Source organism: Myotis lucifugus, unplaced genomic scaffold, assembly GCF_000147115.1.
Source record: "Myotis lucifugus unplaced genomic scaffold, Myoluc2.0 scaffold_86, whole genome shotgun sequence".
NCBI lineage: Eukaryota > Metazoa > Chordata > Mammalia > Chiroptera > Vespertilionidae > Myotis > Myotis lucifugus.
In genome coordinates this window covers 1,468,618-1,489,631 of record NW_005871134.1, presented here as the reverse complement: position 1 = coordinate 1,489,631, position 21,014 = coordinate 1,468,618, and the positions used below count along the sequence as shown (strand labels likewise).

Sequence of the window (21,014 nt, the reverse complement as noted above, 5' to 3'; positions counted from 1 at the left end):
TGGATAACTTCTGGACACATCCCTAAAGTGAGGGAGTGTGCCCCTCTTTGTCACTTCCAGCTTTCTGGGGCTGGAATGGCAGACATGTAGCAGGAGCAGCCATCATGGACCATGACATAAAGGCCACATACTGAGGATGTTAGAGCCACAATACAGAGGGAAACTGGGTCCCAGACACCATGGAGTGCTGTACCAGCCCTGAACTGACTACCTCTACACATCTATGAGAGAGAAAATAAATGTCACCCTTACTGAAGCCACTGTTTATTTTCACTTATAGACAAACCTCATCAAAACAAATACTTCCACCTTATCCATGCAAGGGAAATTCATATAAGAGCAGGGGGATTGTTTCATTACAGCAAGTAAAGTTACCATATTTTTCCATGCATAAGACGCTATTGTTTTCTAAAATCGTTAGACTGAAAATCCGAGGGGCATCTTATACACGGAAGTCAGATAAGGAGGGAGCCGCACAGGTGCATAGCTGCCCATACCTTGTCAAACAGGCTTCCTCCAATCACGAGCCTTATTGTTACTGACGTCCGCTGATGCCATAATTGGAGGTGGAGAGTGTGCAGATGCAACAGGGACTGGAGCATTCTGAGCCCATGAAGATGTCAAAAAATAAAAATATAAATACCGGTAAGCAATTGTCTTACTCTGCAAAATTCTAACTGAATGTAATCAGCTGTGCGAAAGAGCATGGAAATAGAGCTGCAGAGAGATATTTGGACCTCCTCTCACTGAGTGTATGATCAGACAGCGGAGAAAACAGGAAGAACAACTCCTTAAGATGCCAAAAAAAGAAGGCCAGTAAAATGGGCAAACTTGGAGCAGAGGCTAAGACTTGGATTATGGAGCAGCGCCAGAGTGGCTTATGTGTGTCAACCAAGCTTATTCAATCTCAGGCAAGAATGTTTGCAAGCGAAATGAACATTGTTGATTTTACAGGAAAGGCAAAATGGTGCTTCAATTTCATGAGGAGAGAAGGGTTGGCCATGAGAACATGAACAAAGTTAGTTCAGAAAATGCCACCAGTTTATGAGGATGATCTCACATATAGAGACAGTGACTCAGAAGACAGCAGTGATACAATAGAAGTTAAAGAAATTGATATGTCTGGAACTAATAGTGATGAAGAAGAGAGCAGTGATGCAACAGAGGCTGAATAAAGTGATATGCTGCATAATATCAGAGTACTGGTATGTAAAGATTACCTGTGGTGATTACTAAATAAAAATGTGTTCTGAAAAAAAATGTGTTCTGTTTTATGTTTAAAATATTGATTTCTTAATTTTGGGTAGAAAAATTGGGGGGGGGGGTGGTCCTCTACATGGGAGCATCTTATACATGGAAAAATACGGTTTATGACAAGAGCCCCTTTCTAAACCTGGCTTGCTGCCCTGAGCCTGGGGTCCAGTGAGCCTAGAAGGAGCTCTGATGACCCAGCATTCCCCTTACTCCTGGGTCAGCTCAGTTTCCCTGCCAGAGACCAAAACTTTGTCCTGAACCCCAGCTTCCTTACCTGAGTCCAGAAAACTGTCCAGCTGTGTTAGCTCCTCTGTACACACTCTAGCCCCTAGACCCATTTCCCCAGTTGTAGGATGAGGCTCTGCTTCATAAGCACAACTTCCCTGGAGGGCAAGATGCTTCCTGCCCCCTCTAGGGTATAGGCCCTGCAAGTAAAGCACTTTCAATAGGAACTAGGTAAGCCCTTTGATATATGTCACTGAAGTGGTGCCTTAGGAATCCAAGCTCCCAGGCAAATCTGGCATTAGGCAATTATAGCCTGTTACTGCATTTTCCCATGTATCAAATAGGTGGATAACTGGAAAGCTCAAATTGGTCCTTATCTGTTCCCTAGCTTACATTCAGGGTTTATGTAATCACTATTTTCATCTGACAGAGGAAGACCTCCACTCTTCCTATGATGTCCGGTGCAGCCTGGATTCATGTGGGAACTTTCAGTGTTCATGAACTTCATCGGAGGGGCATAAGATGCCAAGGGCTTATGAGAGAAGGCACAGTAACAAAGGGGCTGGTGAACAGGTAGCATTAGCAACTCTGGCCTCCACGCTCCTCGTGAGATGTGGGTTTTTGTGGCAATGAAGTGGCAGGAGTTGGGTATTAGGAGAAAGTTGTGCCACGTTGCAATGGAAGATGGGATACCTGTGACATAGACAGTTAGATCAAAATATACCACATTGAGCTCAGTGGGTGAGGACCAGAGCTTGTTCCTGTTATATCATTAAGCATCATGAGTCCATTGTATGTTACTTCTTATTATTATCCTCAAGATCCCCAAGGGCTCAAGTCTTCTCAAAAGGGGCTTTTAATGAGGGAAAACATTTCCACTGCAGAGACTCCTACGACTGTGATCAGCTGCATGCTCCAATTTGGATCCCAGATGCCAATACCACTGTAGGTCCCATTCAAACCAGGATTAGTAGGCATGTTCCAAAGAACTGTCCCCTGTCTGTACCCCACCTTTCTCTGCATGTCTCCTGATTAGGCCCAGGAAACCATAAGAGAACTTCACACATGTACTTCATTCGTTTCTCTCTAGTCAATCCAATATAGCAAACCTTCCTAGTCCTTTAAGACCTAGTTCAATTGGCCCCAACTCCAGGAAGCTTTCCTGAGTTTCTCCCACCAGTTCTGTTATTATTAACAACAACAATAATCGTAATTCATTAAGTCCTTACAAAGAGCCAGGCACCATGCTGTTATTTATGAACATAATCATTCCATTTAATCTTCACAATGACCTTCTGAAATTAAGTGTGACTATCTCCAGCCTATAGATGAGGAAACGGAGGCTGAGAGAGGTGAAGTGCCTTGCCCAAAGTCAGAGAAAACTGTTCAGTAACTGAGTTAGGATTTGAGCCCACCTGTTGCTAGTAACCACAGCTCTGCACTGCCCCACTGAAAGGCAGCAGTTACTTCTTGGAACTGCCCTGGCCCTTTACCTGGAGTCTCTTAGGGTGGCATAATTTCCGGACCTGCTCCAGCTCTGGCAGCCTAGGGTCTGGGATCATCAGAGGGAGTAGTGAAGAGCACACAGGGCCTTTGGTGGCACTCTAGGAAGCACCCCCAGGGCCTCTGTTGCTGAGTTCTTTTCTAAAAGACTATCCTCCCCCCTCCCCACCCCCCTTCAGCTCTTTATGCAGGGGGCAGTTTTAGAATTCCTGGACTCGGCTTCTGAATATCGATTGTTTGCTGGAGCAAGTCAGCAATTTGTGGTTTCCTGACAATGGCTCTCTGTTCTATTATAGAACTGGCTTTTTTTGCATTTCCATCAAGCAGGGCACAGGCCCAGAGTCTGGTCTAACCTTCTGACTGGTGATCCAGGGGTATTCTGTGGTCAGGTCAACTGCCCCACTCTTCAGAATGGAGAACCCAGGAGAGAAGAAGGCCCAGCTCTGCTTTCAGAAAGATAAAACCCAAACAACACTATAGCTCTTGCTCAGAGAAGGGATTGTTATAACGCCTGCTTCCTTTAAAGTGCATTTTAGTACTGTAAAGGGAAAAAAGCAGGTGTAAACCCAAATGGCAGTGTTGATAAGGGGGCAGGGAAACAAGCACCCTCATATACTATTGGTGGAGTGTAAACTAATGCAATCTCTTTGAAGGACAAGTTGGTAGGGGGGTGATCAGGGGCAGGGCAGGCCGGAGGGAGGGGTTGCAGGCCCATCGGGATGGGGCAGGCCCATCAGGGGCAGGGCTGGCCAGGGGGAGGGGCTGCAGGAGGTTGGCCAGCCGGCCCTGCCCCCTATTGGGATGGTGGGGGCAATCAGGGGCAGGGCTGGCTGTGGGGAAGGGCCACGGCGGGATTGGCTGGCTGCCCAGCCCTCAATTGGGGTGGGAGAGGCCAATCAGAGGGGGGGGTCGGCTAAGGGGAGGGGCCGTGGGAGGTTGGCTGGCTGGCCCTACCTCCCTATCGGGCCGGTTCACTATTTATCGACATTTCAAATATGCAAACCCTTTAATGTAGCACTCCCAGTTCTAAAAATTATCTCACGGATATTCTTGTACATTACGCAAAGCTATATATACAAAAAATGTCTACTCTTGTATTATTTATAATAGCAAAAATAGTGAGTAATCTAAATGACCATCAGTTGAGGATTTATTAAATAAATAGTTGCTTAACTACACAATGGAACATTTTGCTGCCATTTTTAAAAAGAAGTAGATTTGTATATGCTGAAATAGAACGTTCTCCAAGATGTACTATTAAATTAAAACACCAAGACTCGGGGAGAAAAAAAGTGTGTGTGTGTACACATACATATAGAACAAAATTCTGGAAAGATAGTAGGAAAGTATCAATGACAATTACTTCTGAGTAAAAGTCCTGAGATTCTGGACTAGAAGGGAGAGTAGTTTTTCAAACCTGACTACCAGTTTGAACTGGTTTGACTCCCCCCAGCCTACATGTACTTCTATTACTTTCACTAGAGGCTGGTGCACGAATTCGTGCACGGGTAGGGTGGGGGGGGGGGTCGAGGGGACAATTTGCATATTAGCCTTTTATTATATAGGATTTTAAAAGTATCCAGCTTGGCTATAGCTGGTTTGGCTCAGTGGATAGAGCATTGGCCTGTGGACTGAGGAGTCCCAGGTTCGATTTCGGTCAAAGTCATATACCTTGGTTGCAGGTGCATCCCCAGTGGGGAGTGTGCAGGAGGCAGCTGATCGATGTTTCTCTCTCATCAATGTTTCTAACTTTCTATTCCCTCTCCCTTCCTCTCTGTAAAAAATCAATAAAATATATTTTTTTAAAAAGAAGGTATCCAGCTTGGAAAAAATACTCTTATCCAACCCAAACCCTGCACTTCAAAACTGCTGCAAAGACCTCTTCACCGATGCCCATAAACTGAACTGCTACTGTGTCAAGCACTATGCTCTGCTTTATGCACAGTTCTGCTTTACATGTATTTTCATGTATGAGGTAAGTAAGGATCAGTATCTCAGTTTTATTGCTGAGGAAACAAAGACATAAGAAAATTAAGTAACTTCCTATGATGATTATTTTATGGGCTAACTTGGTACCCAGTTATTTAACTAAACACCAAATCAAATCTAAGTATTGCTGCCAAGATATTTTGTGGATGTGGTTAATATCTACAATCAGTCGACTTTTAGATGAAGATTATCCTCAATAATCTGAAGAGGCTTCTTGCAATCAGTTAAAAAGGCCTTAAGAACAAAACTGAGGTTTCCTAAAAGAGAAAGAAATTCACCTATAGACTGCTGCTTCAGCTCCTACCTGAAAGTTTCCAGCTTGCTGACCTGCCCTGTGGATTCCCGTCCCCACAATCCCAAAAGCCAATTCCTTGCAATCAATCAATCCCTCCCTCCCTTACTTCCTCCCTCCCTCCCTCGCTCTTCCACTCCCCATATCCTCCTACAGGTTCTGTCTCTCTGGTGAAGTCCTGACTGACACACTTTCTGAAATCACAGGGCTAAATGGGGTTCAAATCTAGGTCCATCTAGCTTCAGAGTTCAGAGTATTTGTCTCCACCAGATGTCAGAGTGAGCTCGACAAAACACATATTGGTTCATGTCACCAGCCCATGTGAATCCCTTTATTAAATCCATCTCCCACAGGATAAAATAAAAAACTCCTAGCATGGCTGTGCTTGCCAAATCTCTTTTGGCTGAAAGTAGAAAAAGATGCAACTCAAGCTGGGCTTAAGGAAATTTAAGGAGAAGGAGGTTATGTACATTTATTGCCTCATGTGATGAAGAAGTTAAGCGGAAGTGCTGATTTCGCCAGGACTAGTTTCTCTCTCTCCATCTCTCAGGTTTGCATTATTATTATTATTATTATTATTATTATTATTAATTTCTGGTGCTGTATTTCCAGCCTGCACACTCCTAGGTTCAGTCCTAGAAAAAGAGGAACTCATTTCTCCCATATATTAAGTACAAATTGTAAGAAAAGTTGAGAGTTTGGGGCTTTAAGTGGTCTAATGTGGACATGTGTCACTGTCAGCAGTGTTGTGCCAAGCACTGGTTGGTCTGGACTGTGTGTGAAATGGGACCTTCCCTGACAAACCAATATGGACTGAGAATAAGGTGGAGTAAATCCCTGAGTGAAAATCAAGGGTTGCTACTGGAAGTACATGAAAAAATGCTAAGCAGTCCAAAATGTCCACTTCAGTAATATCCAAGGTCAGACATCACCTAGCCTTTACTCCACACCTTCTCCCACCACCCCATACAGCCTATGCTCCAGTTTTACCCAGACATTGGCCATTCCTTGAACATATCCCATCAATAAATGTTATTCCTCTATGCTGCCTTTTTCCTGCTATTCTATCTGTCTAAAATACCATTCCTTCCCATCCTCCATCCTAGAAATGATTACCTTTTCTTTAAGACCATTTCAAACAACAACTTCTCCAGAAAACCTGTGTAGATATAGATATCTCCAACTGACTTACCCTCTCCCTCTTCTTCGTTTCTATAGAGGTATTTTTGTTTCTATACGGAGCACTTAGCACATTCCTCCTGGTATTATGGCGATTTAGGCACCTGACTAGTTTCTCCTAATCTGAGTTCCTGGAGGGGACAATAAATTACCTGTATAACCCTCACAGTGCCCACAAGAGTGTCTTGAATATACAGGATGTCCCAAAAATATGTACATACACACGTTGAATAATTATAAAAGTAGTGTTTATTAAAATACATTTCATTTTCAAAATTGAGCTGTAGGCTGTTAAAGTGTGCATACATTTTTTTGTGACATACTAGATTTATTTGTTTGAGTAAATGTTTATGAAACATGGTCAGTTGGTGTGGCTCAGAGGTTGAGTGTTGGACCATGAACCAAGAGGTCACAGTTCGATTTCCCACAGACGTACAAAGGATTGTAAAAAACTATGAACAACTCTACTCCAACAAACTGGACAACCAGCATGTCAAACTCCCAGCCAGCGGGCCACATGCCTCATTTAATTTACTGTTGAAATTGAAGCAGTAATCAAAAAAAAACTTCCAACAAACAAAAGCCCTGGTCTGGACGGCTTCACAGGGGAGTTTTACCAAACATTCAAAGAAGAATTAAAACCTATCCTCCTCAGACTATTCCAAAAAATTCAAGAGGAAGGAACACTTCCAAACTCTTTCTATGAAGCCAGCATTACCCTAATACCAAAACCAGATAAAGACACTACAAAGAAAGAGAATTACAAGCCAATATCCCTCATGAACATAAATGCCAAAATCCTTAACAAAATTCTAGCAAATCAGATCCAGCATTACATTAGAAAGATCATGCACCATGACCAAGTGGGATTTATTCTGGGGATGCAAGGATGGTACAATATCTGCAAATCAATAAATGATATCCGTCACATAGACAAATTGAGAGACAAAAATCACATAATCATATCAATTGATGCAGAAAAAGCATTTGACAAAATCCAACACCCTTTCTTGATAAAAACTTGGATAATAGCTTGGTAGGATCTAATTCAACTTTAACAGGTTCTTTTTCAATATTATTTTATGTTAGTAAAATGTTTAGCCCACAGAGTGCCCAATACATTGTCAACATCTTTATTTAGGGTCTTCATTAAATATAATGGAGAAAGGAAACATGTAACAGATAAAACTTGATTAGGAAGAGACAAGTTCTCTGGAACCTCAAAAAACAGTCTACTTGGCATGCATTTAATTTTACAATTTCCATTTGAAAAGATGTGGACATCCTTGGGAGTCTCTGCTTTTGTATTAGTTTTGTGTTGCTGCTCTAAACCCACTGTCTTAAAACAACTCCAATTTCTATGGGTTAGAAGGTTAACAGAGATCTCACAAGGCTGAAAATCAAGTACTGCATTAGGGCGGCAATTAGCAGGGGGTTCTAGTGGAGAATCTGTTTCCTTACCTTTTCCAGGGGCTCCCCACATTCCTTGGCAGTGGGCTCTTCCTCCAACCACCTCAGATCTCTGCGGCCCTTTCCATAGCTGTGTCTCCGTCTGAATCTCTTCTGTCTCTCCCTCTTCTCTTCTAAGGACCCTTGTGAATACATTGGGCCCACCTGGATAATCCAGGATACGCTCTACTTTAAGGTCAGCTGATTCACACACTCAGTTCCCTCTACAAACTTAATTACCATTTGCCTTGTAATCTAAGATAGTCATAAGTTAAGATATGGACTTCCTTGGGGGGAAGCATTGCTCTGCCTACCATACCCTATTACATTTCCTGGGGTGATATAGAAGAGAAAGGCCCAAGGATTTTAGTTAATGTCTGGGAGCTAGGGAAACTCTGAGGGTTATTTGAATAGTTACCATCCTTATTTTTTTTCTTAAGCTGAGGCAGTTGGAGAACATTATTAATAGTTTAAGGCTGCCCTGACCGGTTTGGCTCAGCGGATAGAGCGTCGGCCTTCGGACTCAAGGGTTCCAGGTTCGATTCCGGTCAAGGGCATGTACCTTGGTTGCGGGCACATCCCCAGTAGGAGGTGTGCAGGAGGCAGATGATCGATGTTTCTCTCATCGATGTTTCTAACTCTCTATCCCTCTCCCTTGGTTGCGGGCACATCCCCAGTAGGAGGTGTGCAGGAGGCAGATGATCGATGTTTCTCTCATCGATGTTTCTAACTCTCTATCCCTCTCCCTTCCTCTCTGTAAAAAATCAATAAAATATATATTTTTTTAAAAAATAGTTTAAGGTGAGTCTGGTGAGTTTTCAAAACACCTACCGGGTAAATTAATGAGCACTGCATGCAAATTAATTTGATATCTTACTGTGTGAAGAGAAAGAGACAACTGGTGTTTCTCACTAGAGACAATACTTCTAGCTTTTCTAGTGGAAATAAGTTTGCTTTCTGACTTTAGAGACTGCCTGTTTTCTTGAGCTCTGCATTATTATTTCTTAAAATTGTAGTTATCAATAGTTTTGGTGCTACTTTGAATTATTAGGAAGAAGGGGCATGAGTGGGGGGATGGAGGTAATGGGGGGTAGTGGGGGAATAAGGACACATATGTAATAACTTAATTAAAAATTTTTTAAAAAATAAAAAAGCTTTTACCAAAAAAAGGGGCCCCTTTGCCCCCCTGCCCCCCTGCTCCCCTTGGACCCTTTGGACCCCTTTTGGCTCCCTGGCCCCCCTTTGCCTCCTGAATCTCTTCTGTCTCTCCCTTTTCTCTTCTAAGGACCCTTGTGAATACATTGGGCCCACCTGGATAATCCAGGATATGCTCTACTTTAAGGTCAGCTGATTCACACACTCAGTTCCCTCTGCAAGGACACATATGAGATAACTTAATCAATAAAAAATTTTTTAAAAAATAAGAAAAGCTTTTACCAAAAAAAGGGGCCCCTTTGCCACCCCTTGCCTCCCTTTGCCCCATGTTTCAGGGGACATTATTTAACAGTTAAACTTGTTTTATAATATAAAAACTTAACTAGTAGTTATTTTAGAAATACCATTGAAAATAGAATGACATTTATTAATTATATTAAAAGAACATAGATGTGAATATTATAAAGGAGTTTACTGCCATGAATACTTAGGTAACATGGCCAACTCCTTAACTAATACATATGAACCCACAACAAACACCCCAGGAATAATAAAATCCTTAGTTCTTATCATAGCTTCATTTGTCTTCTGTTGTTTCAGTCTCCAAATACATCCGGCACAGTGCTGCATTAGGGCAGCATATAAAAGCATCAGTTTTATCCTCCAACTCTGTTAACTGTTCCAATGAAGACACACAAGGATAATGGTCTTTTAACATATCAGGCAATTTAGAAGTTTTGTTTTGAAGTCGCTGAGAACGTCTAACTGGTGTTAGAAATTTGAGCTTTTTAGATGTAGAATTTATTTCGTCAAACTGCATTTTCTTTTTTACACTTTGCAAGTATGGTGTAGTAGACACAATATATTTAATTAAGCAATCCTCCCTAGTTTCTTTGTTGGGGGTTTTAACATCATTGGTTGGATCTTTTGTTTTGTGTACTTGCTCTTTTTTACAATCTTGAAATACCACATTTCTATGATGTTTATTTTCCATTTCAGGTTTTCCTGACTCTAGATTAACACCAATATCTTCAGTGTTGACTTCCTGGATTTTTTCCTTGGTTGCACAAGCCTCCTCAGGATTTTCTCCAAATTTAACTTTTTCTTGACTCTTCATTGTTAGAATATCTGCAATTGCATGTCGCAATTCTTCAATAGGCTGAGCTCCTGCCAGAATGGCCTTCTCAAAGATTGAGATAATATTTTCGATAGAACTTGTGAGTGGTTCAAGACGTGCAAGGCATATCCAATACTTAACAAGTTTTTTGGCATCTGGAATATTTTTAATCAGGTCACTCAGTATGTTGAATACTTCTTCTTTGGGGCATCCCTCATTAATCAGGTTTAGGCATTCAGAAAATGTCTTGTTTACTTTTTCAGTAAGTAATCTTTGTTCATCTTCTTCTGCCATGGTAGTCCAAAATGACCCAACTGGTTTTTCATTCTGTCCTTCAGGTTTAGGCTGGGTTATTACTGAGCTAGGAGGCCTTTTCAACATTTTTCCTTTGCTAGCTCTCCACTCACTCAGACGAGCTTTTCTTTCTTCTACGGTTTCCCTGGGCTGAGCCCTTCTATTGATAGTTGCTTTTGCTATAGTATGCCTGCACTGTTCAATGGTTTTTGACTTTCCTATCTGTTTGATATTAGAAGATGAAGCAGGCCTGGCTATCATTTCAGATGTGATGCTTCTCGATACTGTCTTATTTCTTTTTACTTCCTGAGAAGAAATGGTTTTGACACTAGATAAAACTGTATTTAATTGCAGTAATTCTTTCTCATGAGACCCTTTCCGAACTGTAACATTGGCAACGCCTTGTTTCAGGGAGTCCTGGGTATTATGAGTATTACTGTGGTGACTTCTAATAGGAGGACGTAAAAGTTGTTCATTCTGAGATGTAGCCCTCACAAATTTAGTCGTCGTCGTCATATTTGAGGCTCTGTGACTTTTTGCTGTTACACTGCTGGTGTTTATAGGCTGAGGTTTTGTGGCCTTAGAGATAGGAGTTGAAAGTTTCTTTGTTATTGCAGAATGCTCATCTTTGACTTGTATAGGTTTTCTAAATGAATTAACCTTAGATTGAACAATTTGGCCACGATAAGATCCAAGCACAGGTTTCTTGAGCACGTTAGCATCTTCCTTTGGTTTTTCTGTAGTCACTTGTTTCTTTTTATTATTGTTTTTAATGTGAAACGTTTGGCTTAATGTCATATGTTGACCTTGGTGATCATTTGTAATTAGTAACAACTGCAGAGTTTGATGATTATTCTCCAAGTTACATGTATCAGTGGCTATAGTTGAATTGGTTAATTCATTAGAAGGTTTTAACGGAATACAATTGTTTCCCATTGTTACATTATTTTTGCTCCTTGTAGGTCTATGGACATTTTCTTTATCAGCCATTTTTGTCTTAAGTTTCAGAACTTTTGTCTCTTCTTGGACCAGACCCTCAGATGTCATCATTCCCTCGTTTCTACTGGAGAATTTCTTATTTTCCTATTTGTATGCAAAAAGAGTTTTTCTTTTTAACAGATGCTCCTTGAGTTTTTATTTTCTTTGCTCTCTGAAGGCGAACTGGGCCCCTCTGACTTGGGGGAAGCTGCAGGTCGCCTGGAACCGCTGGGGTCTTCTGGAAAAAAGAATACACTGTCACCAAATAAACTTGTTAATAAAGTGACTGCTAGTTTATCTCCTGCATGGTATCTATGGGTTATACCTTTCTATTTTATCCATAGGCAGGAAAATTCATTCTACATTTCATAAACCAAAGAGTGAGAACTAAACAGACATTCTAAAATAACATCTAACAATTCTTTTTTTAATATATTCTTATTTATTTCACACAGGAAGTGAGAGGGAAAAAGAGAAAAACGTCAATGGTAAGAGAGAACCATTGACTGATTGCCTGCCTCCTGTACACCCCCCACTGGGGGTCAAACCCACAACCCAGGCATGTGCCCCAATTGGAATTGAACTGTGACCTCCTGGTTCATTGATCAACGCTCAACCACTGAGCCACGACAGCCAGGCTGCATCTGACAATTCTTCAAGACAGGTTCTCTATTGCATTTTAGATTGTATTCCTATATACTATAGAAAATATGTAGACAATTATCCAAAATGTTACCTATCCTCTGATTCACATCCCTGCCCCCAAAATATAGGAAGAGGACAACTTGAAGATTATAAACACTGTTTGGGGGAAGGAAACACCACTTGAATTTTAAAGTACATTTCCTTAATGCTAATTTTGACCATAAAAAAAAGATAAGGGAGAATTATATCAGTCAAGATAGACTAGGTTATGGTGCTGTAATAAACAATCTGAAGCCTCAAATGGCTTAAAATAGTATTTCTTTTTAAAAAATATATTTTATTGATTTTTTACAGAGAGGAAGGGAGAGGGATAGAGAGTTAGAAACATCAATGAGAGAGAAACATCAATCGGCTGCCTCCTGCACGCCCCCCACTGAGGATGTGCCCACAACCAAGGTACATGCCCTTGACCGGAATCGAACCTGGGACCCTTCAGTCCGCAGGCCAACACTCTATCCACTGAGCCAAACCGGTCAGGCTATATTCACTTTCTATTGCTGCTCTAGCAAACTATTACAAACTTAGTGGCTTAAAATAACACAGTTTTATTATCTTAGAGTTCAGGAGGTCAGAGGTCTGAAATGGGTTTCACTGGGTTGAACTCCTTCTGGAGGCTCAAGGGGAAAATCTACTTCCTTCCCTTTTCCAGTTTCTAGAAGCCACCTAAATCCCTTGGCCTCATCCTATAGCTTCGAAGCCAGCAATCACATCATTCCAACTTTTGCTCCATTAACATTTCAAGGACCCTTGCAAATACAAAAGGTCAACCCAGATAATCCAAGATAATATGTAACCCAGTCTCAAGGTCCTTAACTTTTGCAGACCATATCTGCAAAATCTCTTTAGCCATCTAGAGTAACAGGTTCCAGGAATTAGGACATGGACATCTTTGGGAAGACATTATTCTGTCTACCAAAAACAGCTCCTATTTGTTTCCTGCTCATGCCACATGCAGGGCCCATGGTAATCAGTCAGCCAACCAAGCTTCAGAGCAGCCAATCTCTTGAGCAACACCAGCTACAACAGGGGGGAAAAGAGAACTCTCAAAAGCAATCAAATGCTTCGTTGTCAAGTCATACAAATTGTTCTGTTTACAATTCATTGCTCGGAGCCAATCACATTGTCTCACATGATTTCAAAGTGTCACCACACCATGTGAAAGGAGGCAGAACCTGAAATACTCGATGAATGGGATTCCTATCACAGACCTGGTCTCATACCCAAATCCTCTGATCACCCACATTACCCATGCAAATTGTATTTTTTCTGCATCAAGAGAAACTGTGCTTGTCATTAGTGCTCTTCACCATTCAAATTACCATTTAGATGCCTGTCATGATCAGACTAATTCAGAGCCACACGTAGAAAGGACATTTAAAAGATGTTCTAGATATATTCTACATGATAATGAGGAAACCCTAAGAGAGGTGGACTGTAGTAGTGAATAACCCAATAAGACTAAGGTGTTTGAACAAAACTGCCCTTATTGCATGCTTATTATAAACGGTCTTGTAATCATGATATTCAATATCAAAACAATTTTAGTAGATTGATATTATCATTCTGAGGTGCTGGAAAAGTCTTATTTCTGGCTTTGAATGTTTGTTTCTTGGGTTTTCACTTTATAGTTATTAGGCCACATGTATTTTATTCATTTTTCTGTATGTAATAGTTTACAATAAATGAAGAAAAGTTATTAAGCTCAAAAGTTATTAAGCTCAAAGATAGTACATTCTATGCATAGCCTATATTATTTCAATTTAGGGAACTCAAATTATAATCTTTCCAAAGTCAAGTCAGGCTATCTTTCAGAAAAGCTATCTTCTACAGTCAGTTGCATAGAGAAGTTAGTAGCATTCTGATGCGTTTGTACTGCTGACAACCAAGTCAGATAAAAAATGATTGACTTTCATTTATCTTTAGCTGATGTAGCCAGAAGCAAAATATTTCAATGCTGTGCTTTGAGTAGCCAATGACACGGCAGCAGTTACTACTGCCCCCACTCAGCTCTTGATACTCTTCAGAAGAAGAGATGTTTTATCATCACTCTTCCCAAATCAGGTGATTATATCTAAAAGAGGGTACATTTATAAGATCTCCTCTGCCATTTAGCAAATCTGCTGATTAAAGCTGCAGCTGTGAATTCCCTCATGGGCACTGTGCCTGAGCTGGACACATGACAGAAATACTTGATAAAGAATGACTCGAGGTGTAAGAGCAAATTGCATAGGAGAGCAGATTGATTTTTTTATTTCATAAGTTCAAGCTACTGACTCCACTTTCAGTATTGTAAACTGAGACTCATAAAGGGTTGCTAGGTGGCCTAAGGTCTCATGTCCAGTGAAGAGAGAAGATGAGTCTGGATTCCTGTTGCCCAACACCCTGACGGATGTTTTTCCTTTCATGCTACCTGTACTCCCTGCACCCAAATTTGGAGGCTCTCGTGCTCATTACTGTCTTTATTTTTCCCCTGTTGTTTTAAACCCTACACTTTAGAGTTGATCCCACTTATATCACCATTAGAATTACACAGAGTTAGTTCTTTCAGGGGTCAGAGTCCTCAATAGAAGTGAGAAATAAAAACATTTTCAGAAGGAAATGGATATAAAATGTTAAGTGTTAGCATAAACTACTAGCTAAGAAAATCCAGCTTAATTTCTTAGTACTAGATTAGCACTTTCAAACTGTTCATGACAGTTAAATAGCCCGAAGATTAAAAAGCAAGAGCCTTACTCCGGATTAGCTCATTTGAAAATTTTATGAAAATGCAACTGGACCTTTTTAATGGTATTTGTTACCCATTGTCTTTCCTGTATTTGACTGCTAACTTCATAGAAAATGAAAATGATAAATTTAATGATTGAAGTATTTCAAAACAGCAACCAGTACAGTCTACATTCTACCTCTCTCCCCAGCGGCAGAGTATCTATTATGCACAGTTGGACAAACCACTGGGTCCCCAAATGCAGAGAATAGTCCTCTTATCTCCCTGTGAATCATGCATTGAGAATGAGAACAGCAACATTATATACAGTGTGCATTCAGAAGTTATGTCTGAATATAATCAATTAAATATTGAGTAGAAATGTGGGTACTGAACATGAAAATGTCAGGTGCATTTAAATGGACTCTAGAAATTCACATAGAAAAAAATATTTTCTTCAGGATTCATCTCATTCTTGAAATAGGACCCTCATGAATAAAACTACAGTTTGCTGTTTACTATATTTTCTCCATCCTCACTACTTTTCCCACTCCATAAAACCATTTTCTGTATAAAACCTTGTTAATTATCTGTAAAGACCTTACACTTAGATGTAAGCTCCCTCGTGGTGTAATGAAGAAGCCACCTGTGATGTTCTTTCTGTGTAATTCTCCAGAATTTTAGAATGTACCTGGAGCTCATCTTATTGAATAAGAACTACACACCTACACAAGACAATTGAACTAAATCTATGTTTCATGTTAAAATGAAATGGGCCTTACACCATGGCCGGTGTTCTCTGTAGTTACAGCACTGCCCTGTGCATGGACGGGTCATAAGTTCGACTCACACTCAAAGGCAGGTACTTGGGTTGCTGGTGCAATTACTGGCCCCATTTGGGCCGGCAACCAATTGTTGTGTTTCTCTCCCCTCCTTCTTCCCTTCCCTGTACTCTCCCTAAAAATCAGTGGAAAATATATCCTCAGTTGAGAATTAACAAAAGAAAAGAGGACGTGGAAAGATGGTGACTGGCAGGAAGGTAGGGAGGGAGAGAGTGTGAGAGCACGAGGGAGTGATAGAGGAGTGTGTGGACATGTGGAGTGTGTGTGTATGAGCTAGGGACAGCTAGATTCTGCAGGTCTTCTAAGGGGCTGCTAAACTGGGCAGTCTTAGACGGTGGAGCCCTGCTCTCAGCGCAGATACTAGTAGGTGGCCAGCGCAGGCACAGAGACCACGCCATCTTGAGAAACAGAGCTGCTTGAGACTAGGATTCTGGTCTCAGCACCACACAGTCTGGTCTCAGATGCAAACCAGGACCCTGCAGCCACTGGGGACAGAGACCTGCGACCACAGCTATAGACCCACGGACACCAAGAATCCAGACATCCCAGCGGCAGATCTCTGTGAGCAATGGAGCCCACCCCCTCCCCTGCAGGCTCACGGGCAGTGCCATAGTAACTGATAGACCCACCCCTCGCCCAGGCCTCAGTGCTGCTATAGGAATCTTAGCCTAGAAGCACACAAACACTGGGAACTTGTCCCCCGCAGCACGGGCTACAGGAACCTTAGCCTGGGAGCTAATGCGCGAACACTGGGAACTTGTTCCCCACAGCACGGGCCCCGGGACCCCAATTCTCCAGGTGGGAGGCAGCACCAAGCACCAGTGACTTGACTATGTTTCCTATCACCTGCGCCTGGGATCCCTGATTCCCTGTGCATTCACACTAAGAGCCAGTGACTCCAATTATTGGTGCATGTGCATACAGGGACCCTGATTCTCAATGCGAGGCCGTGCGAACCAACAGAGACTCTGATACTGGATTCTTGGGGAACTCTGACTCCTGGTTCATGCTAAGGGGCTCTGATTTTCAACACACTCCAGGGGGATTTCAGCACGGTGCAGACGGGGTCCCTGATTCTAAGTGCGCACACGAGGCCACGTTGAGCACTGGTAACGCTGACTCTGAGTGATCCTGGTTCCCACAAACCCACCACAACCACACATCTTAGTGTCAGAGCTCTTCAGTGCAACTAGGGTGGTGCAAAGCTGCCACTGCACATGGCCCAGGCCCACGCAACTCGACGTTTGAACCATCTGGAGATAGTCAGAATGGGGAGATGACAAAATCCCCAGAGAAAAGAAAATGAGGAGTCACCAAGAAAGGAAATTAATGAAATTGAAGCATGCAACATGACAGAAAAAGAATTCAGAGTAATGGTTGTACAATTCATTCACCGGATGGATGAGAAAATCAACAGCCTATGTAAGAATCAGGAAGAAATGAAAAGTGATATAGATACAATTAAAAACACCATGGAAGGTTTCAACAGTAGACTAGAAGAATCAGAGGACTGAATTAGTGAGTTAGAAGATAAAGTAGAGAAACAAGCTCAATCTGAACAGCAACTGGAGAAAAAAATTAAAAAGCAGGAGGAGAGCCTAAGGGAGCTTTGGGACAACATGAAATGAAGTAACATACACATAATAGGGCAGCCAGAAGGACAAGAAGAGCAGCAAGGATTAGAAAATCTATTTGAAGAAATAATGACAGAAAACTTCCCTGATATGGGGAAGAAAAAAGTTACACAAGTACAGAGAGTCCCAAGCAAGATGAACCCCAAAAGACCCACACCAAGACACGTCATTATAATGATGGCAAATGTACAAGACAAAGAGAGAATCTTAACGGCTGCAAGAGAGAGACAGAGAGTTACCTACAAAAGATTCCCCATCAGATTATCAAATGATTTCTCAACAGAAACACATCAAGCTAGAAGGGAATGGATGGAGGTATACAAAGTGTAGCAAAGCAAAGGATTGAATCCACGAATACTCTATCCAGCAAGACTATCAATCAAAATTGAAGGGAAAATCAGGAGCTTTGCAGACAAAAAAAGGCTAAGGGAGTTTATCACTACCATGCCAGCAATGCAAGAAATGCTAAAGGAAATGCTGTAAGAAGAAGAAATAAGAAGGTAAGAAAGAACACAGGCATAAAAATAGAAATGACTACAAGCAAGTACCTTTCAATAATGACTTTAAACATAAAGGAACTAAATGCTCCAATCAAAAGACATCGAGTGGCTGAATGGATAAAAAAACATGACCCATATATATGCTGTCTACAAGATACCTACCTCAGAACAAGGGACTCACACAGACTGAAAGTGAAGGGATGGAAAAAATATCTTTCAGGCAAATGGAAATGAAAAAAAAGCTGGGATAGCAATACTTATATTGGACAAAATAGACCTCAAAGTGAAGGCCTTAACAAGAGATAAGGAAGGCCACTTCATAATACTAAAGGGATCGATACAACAAGAGGATATAACCCTGATAAACATATATGCACCCAATGCAGGAGCACCCAAATACATAAAAAGAAACTCCTGGAAGATACCAAAGGAGAGATCGACAACAATACAATCATAGTAGGGGACTTTAATACAGCACCAACATCACTGGATAAATCCTCTAGACAAAAAATCAGCAAAGAAACAGCAATCCTAAATGACTTACTAGATCGGTGTTGGGATCCAACCCCAGCAGGTCAAGGGGTTCCCAAAGGTGTGGACAGAGTCAGCGAAGAAGGAATGACACGGAGACAGCATTCAGTTGATCAGCAGCCTAGCCAGGTTCTCTAGCCAGGTTCTAGCCAGGAACTCCAGCCAGGTTCTGTGTTCATTTGTCTTGTTACATCTGTATTTATACCAGTTTATTTTAATCCTATCAATTCTATTTCAAAGGTTAGGGCGTTTCTTATCTCCATTCCAAGGTTACTCTATTGTTCTATTAAACTACAAGGGAATAACTGAAGGAGATTATCCTAAGTAAAGATTATGTAGCTTAAGCGTGATTGTTCATAGTTAAAGTGATTAATTACCTGCCTGCCACTTAGTTAAGGGGTTTTATTCCCTCCCTAACTCCAGGGAAAACTCCTCACCTGGGGAAACAACCTTTCACGGGGAGGTGGTCCTATTTAAAACACATAGCGTTAAGAGGGGGAGCAAACATATGCCATATATGCCAGGTCCCTTGAAACATAAGGTGTGCAGATGTTTCTTCCCTGCAGTGACTGTGTCAAGCAGCAAGGGTGGACCGGCTTCTGGCAGATCAGATGGACTTAATTGACATCTTCAGAGCATTTCACCCCAAAGCCACAGAATATACGTTCTTCTCAAGTGCACATGGGACATTTTCAAAAATAGACCACATATTGGGTCACAAACAAAGTCTCCCCAAATTCAAGAAGATTGAAATCATACCAAGCATCTTCTCAGACCACCATGGTATAATATTAGAAATAAACTACAATATAAACAACCCAAAATACTCAAACACTTGGGAGCTGAATAGCATGTTATTAAATATTGATTGGGTTACCAATGAGATCAAAGAAGAAATTAAAAGCATCCTGGAAACTAATGACAATGAAAACACAACAATCCAAAACCTATGGGACCCAATGAAAGCAATCCTGAGAGGGAAGTTTATAGCTCTACAGGCCTACCTCAAAGAAACAAGAAAAAATGGTAGTAAATCATCTAACTCTACAGCTCAAAGAATTAGAAAGAGAGCAACAAGAAAAGCCCAGAGTGAGCCGAAGGAAGGAGATAATAAAGATCAGAGCAGAAACAAATGACATAGAGACCAAAAAAACAATACAAAAGATCAATGAAACCAAGAGCTGGTTCTTTGAAAGAATAAACAAGATTGATGAGCCTCTAGCCAGGATCACCAAGAAGCAAAGAGAGAGGACTCAAATAAACAAAATCAGAAATGAAAGAGGGGAAATAACAACAGACCCCACAAAGATTCAAAGAATTGTTAAAAAATACTATGAACAACTCTACTCTTGGGGGGAAAAGGGTGTGGGGGTGCAGGAAGAGACTGGACAAAAAACATACACCTATGGATGAGGACAGTGGGGGTGGGTAAGGGCATAGGGTGGGGTGGGAACTGGGTGGAAGAGAGTTATGGGGGGGGAGAGGAACAACTGTAATAATCTGAACAATAAAGATTTAATTTAAAAAAAAGAAATAATTATCGTCTGTATCTGTAGGTCAGGCTGTTCAGAAAATCAAGCTCAGGATTTAATCGTAAATGGGTTTAGACCAGGAAATGAAACATCTATTTGGTCCTGGCACCAACTTATCAAGTAACATACATGCATCCTCCTTTAATCCTCGCGACCACTTTATGAGGCAGACACCACTTTTATGTCCTACTTACAAGAGGAAAACAAGGTGAAGAGAGATTCATCATTTGTCCAAAAATCAGGGCACGAGGGAAACAAGACTAACTCCATTCATCCCTTGTGCCTCAGCTCTAATGGCCCAGGTACCAGCAGCACTGACATGGTAGAGTGCCGGGACGCTATCAAAGCTTCGAAATGGCGTCCAGTTCTAAGTCTGCTTTTATTAGTGATTTTGATATTGCTAAATATGTCAATGTAGTAAAGGTTTCCTTAAGTTTTTGAATATGTAACTTCATTTACTTGCGATTCATAATTTTTTTTTCCTAAACTGCTGTAAAATCAGCAAAAATGCCTTGGCAATTTTAGCATAGTTCCTAGGATACTGGTTGGCACTCCAAGGGTTAACCAGGCCCAGGTTACCTGCAGAGGGCGTGTGAGCAGCACCAGCGCCTAGCCCTCCTCCAGCCTGGGCTCCGTCGGGGGGCTCGGGCAGGTGCCGCACCGAGACCCGCGCTCAGAGCTCTGGAGGCACAGAGTGTTGTTCACCCTGTACTTTTGCTCCTAGCATCCTCTACCTGGAGCTGGCACTCCTGTTGTAACTCATCACAATTCCGTCTCCCCCACTAGCATGGGAAGGTCGCTGTGGGATGCAGATCTCTGTCGCACAGGGACCCCAACGCCAGGCACAATCACGACCCGGAACGGACGCCCAGCAACTACTTGAACTTAAGAATGAAGTCATGGGGGGCGGGGGTGGAGAATGACGGAATAAATGAAACTTAACTTGTCGCCTCAGAGACCCGCGCAGGCGTAGGAGTCCCTCCCGAGTGGCGAGTGAGGCGCGACGGGGTTCGAACCGAGTGAGCGGGAGTTTTAAATGCCAGAGCCACGGCCTCCCACCAGAGGGGGTGGGTCCGCGCATGCGCGCAGCCCACCGGCGCCGGCTCCCAGGGCCTTCCCCGCATGCGCATG

The 21,014-nt window shown here is 41.9% G+C and overlaps 1 pseudogene; it reads right to left on the bottom strand.

Annotated features, from left to right (window-relative positions):
• Positions 1 to 9,609: 9,609 nt before the first annotated feature.
• Positions 9,610 to 11,810, bottom strand: LOC102433056 (annotated as a pseudogene).
• Positions 11,811 to 21,014: the final 9,204 nt, after the last annotated feature.